Source organism: Oncorhynchus tshawytscha, linkage group LG13 (genome assembly GCF_018296145.1).
Source record: "Oncorhynchus tshawytscha isolate Ot180627B linkage group LG13, Otsh_v2.0, whole genome shotgun sequence".
NCBI classification, from domain to species: domain Eukaryota; kingdom Metazoa; phylum Chordata; class Actinopteri; order Salmoniformes; family Salmonidae; genus Oncorhynchus; species Oncorhynchus tshawytscha.
Genome location: NC_056441.1, coordinates 26,478,573 through 26,486,720, shown reverse-complemented (window position 1 = coordinate 26,486,720; position 8,148 = coordinate 26,478,573).

The following is an 8,148-nucleotide window of genomic DNA, read 5'->3' as shown; positions in this document are numbered from 1 at the left end:
AGTTATCATCCAGTAGGCTTTGATCAAATTTCCAATATCCTTGCCCAAGTGGAAATTCTGAAAGAGTAATATATATGCCAATTACGTGATGATCCAACCGCATGTTGTCCCCTATCAACACTTTTTAAACTTTTGATGCCAGAGAGAATGACATAAGAAAGTAATCAAGACGACTAGCTTGATTAAGCCTCCACCATGTACAGTGGGGAGAACAAGTATTTGATACACAGACGATTTTGCAGGTTTTTCTACTTACAAAGCATGTAGAGGTCTGTCATTTTTATCATAGGTACACTTCAACTGTGAGAGAAGGAATCTAAAACTAAAATCCAGAAAATCACATTGTATGATTTTTAAGTAATTAATTTGCATTTTATTGCATGACATAAGTATTTGATACATCAGAAAAGCAGAACTTAATATTTGGTACAGAAACCTTTGTTTGCAATTACAGAGATCATATGTTACCTGTAGTTCTTGACCAGGTTTGCACCCACTGCAGCAGGGATTTTGGCCCACTCCTCCATATAGACCTTCTCTAGATCCTTCAGGTTTCGGGGCTGTCGCTGGGCAATACGGACTTTCAGCTCCCTCCAAAGACTTTCTATTGGGTTCAGGTCTGGAGACTGGCTAGGCCACTCCAGGACCTTGAGATGCTTCTTACGGAGCCACTCCTTAGTTGCCCTGGCTGTGTGTTTTGGGTCGTTGTCATGCTGGAAGACCCAGCCATGACCCATCTTCAATGCTCTTACTGAGAGAAGGAGGTTGTTGGCCAAGACCTCACAATACATGGCCCCATCCATCCTCCCCTCAATATGGTGCAGTCGTCCTGTCCCCTTTGCAGAAAAGCATCCCCAAAAAATGATGTTTCCACCTCCATGCTTCACGGTTGGGATGGTGTTCTTGGGGTTGTACTCATCCTTCTTCTTCCTCCAAACACGGCGAGTGGAGTTTAGACCAAAAAGCTCTATTTTTTGTCTCATCAGACCACATGACCTTCTCCCATTCCTCCTCTGGATCATCCAGATGGTCATTGGCAAACTTCTGACGGGCCTGGACATGCGCTGGCTTGAGCAGGGGGACCTTGCGTGCGCTGCAGGATTTTAATCCATGAATACGTAGTGCGTTACTAATGGTTTTCTTTGAGACTGTGGTCCCAGCTCTCTTCAGGTCATTGACCAGGTCCTGCCGTGTAGTTCTGGGCTGATCCCTCACCTTCCTCATGATCATTGATGCCCCACAAGGTGAGATCTTGCATGGAGCCCCAGACCGAAGGTGATTGACCGTCATCTTGAACTTCTTCCATTTTCTAATAATTGCACCAACAGTTGTTGCCTTCTCACCAAGCTGCTTGCCTATTGTCCTGTAGCTCATCCCAGCCTTGTGCAGGTCTACAATTTTTCCCTGATGTCCTTACACAGCTCTCTGGTCTTGACCATTGTGGAGAGGTTGGAGTCTGTTTGATTGAGTGTGTGGACAGGTGTCTTTTTATACAGGTAACGAGTTCAAACAGGTGCAGTTAATACAGGTAATGAGTGGAGAACAGGAGGGCTTCTTGAAGAAAAACTAACAGGTCTGTGAGAGCCGGAATTCTTACTGGTTGGTAGGTGATCAAATACTTATGTCATGCAATAAAATGCAAATTAATTACTTAAAAATCATACAATGTGATTTTCTGGATGTTGAAGTGTACCTATGATAGTTGAAGTGTACCTATGATAAAAACTACAGACCTCTACATGCTTTGTAAGTGGGGAAACCTGCAAAATCGGCAGTGTATCAAATACTTGTTCTCCCCACTGTATATCTCACTAGCTCAGGGTATTTAATCCTCCATATGTCCACTAATTCCAATATATCCATGACATTCATGATTTTTCCATATTATTTTTCCTCATTAAGAGCCTTAGTTTGTAGTGTGATTTCCTTTATGGTCCATAGAGGTATTTAAAACCATATTAAAATCTCCCACCATAATAATAGAGTTGATACATTCTTATAAATATTTTCAAAGATGCTTGGATCATAATTATTTGGACCGTATAGGTTAATAAGCCATATCTGTTTATTGTCCAATAAGATATTTAAAATAATCCATCTACCTTGATGATCTGTTTGGGCAATATCCACATTTGAATCAAAATTACTGTTTGTTATCATTACTGTTCAAATTATCATCAACCCTTTTTGAATTTCTTTGCCCATGGGGGAAATATATTTCCACCCCCCCAGTCCTTTTTCCACAAAACTCCATCTAAAATTTTCTCCATCTAAAATTGATATTTTATTCTTTCTCTTTTAGCCAGGTAAATACTGATCGTCTTTTCTTATTATCTACTAAGCCATTACAATTGTACCTGGCTACACTTATTTCACCACTTACCATAATGAGACACAAGTTTCAATTCTATTGATCAAAATATATGTTTGTAAACGTACCTTTAAAAAGTAACATGATGATTGAGTGGCTATATAGCTGTACCATGAAATTTGCATTGCTTCTAAGTAAACATCCAATTGGTCCCCACTATTCCACCTGCTAAAAGCCCTCATCCCGAGTTGGGTTGTCAACCCAATGCCTGGCAGACCACCCCCGACCCCCCGGATCCCATAGCCCCGGAGAGACCGGGACCCATCTTTCGAAAAGAGCACACAGTGCCACCCACATAACAGAAGCAGATCAACTGCCAAATGCATTTCCATCGCCCTCACCTCGATTTGAATTATATATAACCATAAAATATATATATTTATATTAAAAAATCCTGTTTATCTTATTTTCCATAATTAGCTATTAATATTTGTAGTAATTTAAGCAATTTATGAAAAGGATTTTTACCTCTCAACAGTCTCGCCATTACCAAAATTACATTATGGCAAGCAATTATTATATTAGCAAACAATTATTGTGAATCATCCTATATTGGCCCTAACATCTTTTACTCCCTCGCAACAGTTGTGGGATACACACACACACACACACTCATACACACTCAACCCCTTTCCCCCACAACAACCATAGACTCAGATTCTCAAGAGTTGCACCATCCCAGAGCCTAACTCAAGAAAGGTTTTTATTTATTAATCATATGCAGCTGTATGAGAAGGCCAGCAAAACTGAGCAAAAAAAATGAGCAGAAATGGGGAGATTTGATTAACCATTGGCACGTCCTCGATGATGGAAGTCAGATATACCCCCTTCCCCTGAAACACCCACAACATGGTCCCCCGTAGTGACCATATTCCCAAGCATCTCAGTGCAGTTAGACCTTTGATTTTGTGCCACCAGGGCCACAATAATATGCCCCCTCTCTGAATGTCTGAGTGTGACCCCCTCCCCATGGGTTACTGCAGCTAGTGTTCCCAGGACTGCCACTGCCTGGCTGGGGGCACCCCACCGGAAATCCCATCGGCTAGGTACAAGGTCGTCAAGGTTCTCATTAGCAGCTTTGAGAATTTCCTTGTATATTATGCTCTCCCATCAGGGGGCTTTGGCTTTGCAGGACCAACCCTGCCAGGCAGGCTCAGAATCTTGAGGGCGCCGTCCTGCTCTAGGTCTCTGACTACATTTTGGCTGCATACAGGCCATTTACAGCAGGCCCATAAAACAGATAGGGACTTCTCCTTAGTATCTGGGTCGTTCAGGTGGGTGTCTAGGGTATGGGATTGTGGACTGTTGCGTCAAAATAGGACCATAAATAAATAAATTAGATGTATAATTGATTTTAAAACTCTGTTCCACCATGTTAGGACAATACATAAATAATTCATTATAAAATGTATATCCCTCATCTGCACAACATTGAAAGCTCTCTCACAACCCCTGCTCACAGAAATACATTGGTTCTGGTATATGCAACTGTTATGTTATGTTAATTACTGATATCCCTTAAAGAATGGAGAACCCTTGGTCATGCGTAGTGTTGTTCTATGTTATTCTGGTACTAACTCGTTTAGTAAATGTGAAGCTCCAGTTCAATTCTTTGTATTCCGACTCTTTCTTATTATATAAATAAGTAATAAGAGCTAAGACACTACAGCAACCATGTCCTTTCTCACTCAACGCCACACTAACCCAAACACCAAAAAACTCACACCACACCATCCATCCATACATACTGTGCCTTCTGTTTACTGAGTTTTTATCTCCACCATTTTGAATTAGTGATTTTGTGTTCCAATTAGTTATATTTGAAGATAGATAGAAAAGCTACATATTTTTTTTGTATTATTAAAATCCATAACAGAGCTAGAATTGTGTGTTTCATTATTTGCCTCCTCTATGAGAACATTGTAATTTTTAAAATAGCCATGGAGTAGTCTTTGTGTCTCTGAACAACTGGTTATCAATGTACAGTTTATCGACCACGAGATCTACGCGGTTCCTTTTCAATCTATTTTCCTTGAAAATTGGATATAGAACTTTACGCCGTTCTGCAATATCCTTCGGGAACTAGTCATTCATGCCTATTTTCGTGCCATTTTGTCAATAGCTTTGCATGGGATCTGAAGCGCTGTAAGGAGGAACTCTAACTACAGATTCAAGAACTTCTCCTTCCATCTCTTGTATAACTGTAAGTACCAGATTCTCTCTCACGGATCTAGTCTGTATGTCAAGTGAGGCTTTTCTCAGAACAATGTTCTCCTTTTTCAGTTCATTAACTTTGGTTTCAATCTTACTGACTGTACCTTTCAGCTTGTGTGTCTTTCTCCAATGTCGCAGCGTCTTTCGTCACTCATCTCGAGGCTTGCCTTCAACTCTTTTATATCCTTACTGACTAGTTTAAGTATATCCAGTTTGTCATTTATTGATTTTAACAGATCGGTTTCGACCTTTACCATTCCCACTGGTGAAAATATTAAATTGTCTGTGTCTGTAGAAGAGTCACGTTTTCATTTTGAAATAGGTTCCCCTGTCGTACTCTGTCATGTTTGGGTGTTGCTTGTTTTCGTAATATTTGTCGATACATTTCTCTAGGCTTATGATTTGTTATGTGTCGTTATCCAGATTGAAGGTTATTACCCAACAAATTGTGTAGTGCTAATATTAGTCTAACTTACCGATATTGAATATTAGATTTTTATCTTGAAGTGGTCTACATAGCTGTGTTCAGTCTGCTGCTTCTACTCTCTCACGCTCGAGTCGTCCTGATACATCTGGTGTTGGTGTTGTTGGTGGTGGCATTGGTGTGGTGGTTGGTGCTAGTGTGGTGGTTGGTGCTAGTGTGGTGGTTGGTGCTAGGTAGTGGTTGTTGGTGGTGTGGTGGTGGTTGGTAGTGGTGTGGTGGTGGTTGGTAGTGGTGTTGGTGGTTGGTAGTGGTGTGGTGGTGGTTGGTAGTGGTGTGGTGGTTGGTGTGGTGTTTGGAGTGGTGGTTGGTAGTGGTGGTTGGGAGCGCACCAGTCATGTTCTGTGGAGGAGGAGATCCAAAGGAGATGAAGGAGACATATGGATTGGCCACACCCTCTTAAAGCCCTCCTCCAACATCACCAGGCAAGCTCTGTACTGGATTCAGCTAGGGAAATGAAAGAGAGGCTGTCCTCAAAACACGTGGAGGTGAGAGCTTCAAACCGACAAAAAAAAAGACCAAAAGAACTGGCATGAGGTGAAATGAGCTGGAGAAGACAGCCCAGAACAGAGTAAGATGGAAAGGAGTCGATGATGGCATATGCTTTTTAAGTCATGTCATTATTTCACCACCAGACAGCAGTAGAGGTCTATTTCATTGCAGGTTGCAGCGCTTAAGTCAATGATCTATTCTGCCCTGTACTGCATTAAGATAGACAGAACGAATGGACTGTCTGGACTCTGCAATTGCAAACACACACTGTTAATCTCCACGTCTCTCTCTGTCACACCCACTGCTCTGCATGGTTTAATCCGCGCTGTCACGGGATGTATCCAGTAGCAAAAAGCTTAGTCTGTCAGAGGAAAAGTACAGTGAATATAAGGATATTCAGAAACTCTTGGAGGACTATGAAAGTGGACGTCAAAAACGCTTCTTTATTGTTAAAGACCAACTTGTTTCAGCATGTGCCCTTCCTCTGGGTTTTTGGAGGAAATTACAGTGACATACAGTCCTGTGAAGAGAGGCTGAAGATAGAGGGGTGAGGAGGGGCAAGTTGAGGTGATGTGCAGCGAGCAACAGACAGGAGTAGAATCAGCAGTAGTGGCAGTGGAATACTGATAGGGGACATGTGGCAGAGAGGGACTGTGAGCCAACAGTGCCTGCACACACAAAATTACAAAATTACATTATGGCAGTGCCTGCACACACACACACACGGTAGGATAATCGGGGGGGGCCAATATAGGGGGGTAGGTCATAACACAACACAAACCATCTGAATGGTTTGTCCTCAGGGTTTCGCCTGCCAAATAAGTTCTGTTACAATCACAGACATGATTCAAACCGTTTTAGAAACTTCAGAGTGTTTTCTATCCAAATCTACTAATAATATGAATATCTTACCTTCTGGGCATGAGAAGCAGGCAGTTTAATTTGGGCATGCTTTTCATCCAAAAATTCTGCCCCTTATCCTAGAGAAGTTAACAAATGTAACATTGTTCTATGCCAGAAGGATAGATCTTGACTGTATTGCCTCTTGAGTAAAGCCACCATTCATTTGTGGAGCAAAGCCTTTCTGGATTTTAGAGCACCGTAAAAGGCAGTGAGAAACCTTGTTGTATTTCAGGCTCGGGTTTCTACCAAAGAATTGGCTGAATCGAGAAGGCTGGCTGAATCGAGAAGGCTGGCTGAATCGAGAAGGCTGGCCGCCTCACACAACATCAGGTCGTCTGCCTCTGAAATGTAATTTAAAACGTTGATATCATCCGGTTTTGGTGTTTTATTGTGAATGTCTGGTGCGCCGAAATCCTCCACGTGCTCTTGTTGTGTATGGTCTTCTGTGCCGTTATACACTGGGGGGGGTCTGAATGAAAAATATAATACAAAATAGGTTATTAAACATAAAATATATTAGATAAAAATGTCAAATACATTTCAGATATATTACTATATATTAACAATATATAATTAAATTACCTACCTTTTTTGACGCTGACTGTTCTGACGAATCGCGGATGCCTTGGGCTCTATACTTTTTTCACCCTGCGTTCCAGATTGTACCTGGCGTGTATCGTTGGAGTCTGAAAAAACATTAGTCATTTTTTTTACATATTCAATCATAAAAATTTATAAATAATAATAAAATATGTATTCATACCGTGTCCATATAGCGCCGTTTCTTGAAGCAGCAAGTTTCCGGGCTGGGGTGATTCTGCGCAGTGCACTTGCGCCTGAGTTGTGCGTTGGGTCTTGGAGTCTCGAATATGGCTAGAGTGGGTGGAGGTTCCCGGAGGAGTCAATGGGACAGTTATAGCCTCGGTTCTTGGTGTGTTTGAAAAAACAAGAATAATATTGTCTGTTCCATCTGCTCCGTAGTCGTTCATAGTCCATAATGCATCTGTTACGGCTTTCTTCGGGTGAAGAAGAGGCGGACCAAAATGCAGCGTGGTCATTTCGATACATGTTTAATAAAAGATAAACACGAACAATACAAAACAATAAACGTAACATGAAAACCTAAACAGCCTTATCTGGTGCAAACAAACACAGCGACAGGAACAATCACCCACGAAACACTCAAAGAATATGGCTGCCTAAATATGGTTCCCAATCAGAGACAACGATAAACACCTGCCTCTGATTGAGAACCACTCCAGGCAACCATAGACTTTTCTAGACAACCCCACTAACCACAATCCCATAACGTATAAAAAAAAACTAGACAAAACACACCACATAAATAACCCATGTCACACCCTGGCCTGACCAAAATAATAAAGAAAACACAAAATACTAAGACCAGGGCGTGACAGCATCAGGGATCCTTCTTTGCGGACTGTCAGCTGTAAACACAAAAATAGCTTTTAATATAGGGTGCATACTTTTTGTTTTTAATGTATAAATATTCTCATGGATTTTATTATTGGACTTATGTCAAAAATAGTGTGATGGGGACTGGCTGCACGCGTTTTGCTCCACTGAATCCCCTTCTAACGCTGTCGGTTCCCAATCAATTATTCCCGTAAGCTACTGTGTAAGGATGGACATCCTATGGAGGTTAAACTAATATTAACAGGTATTT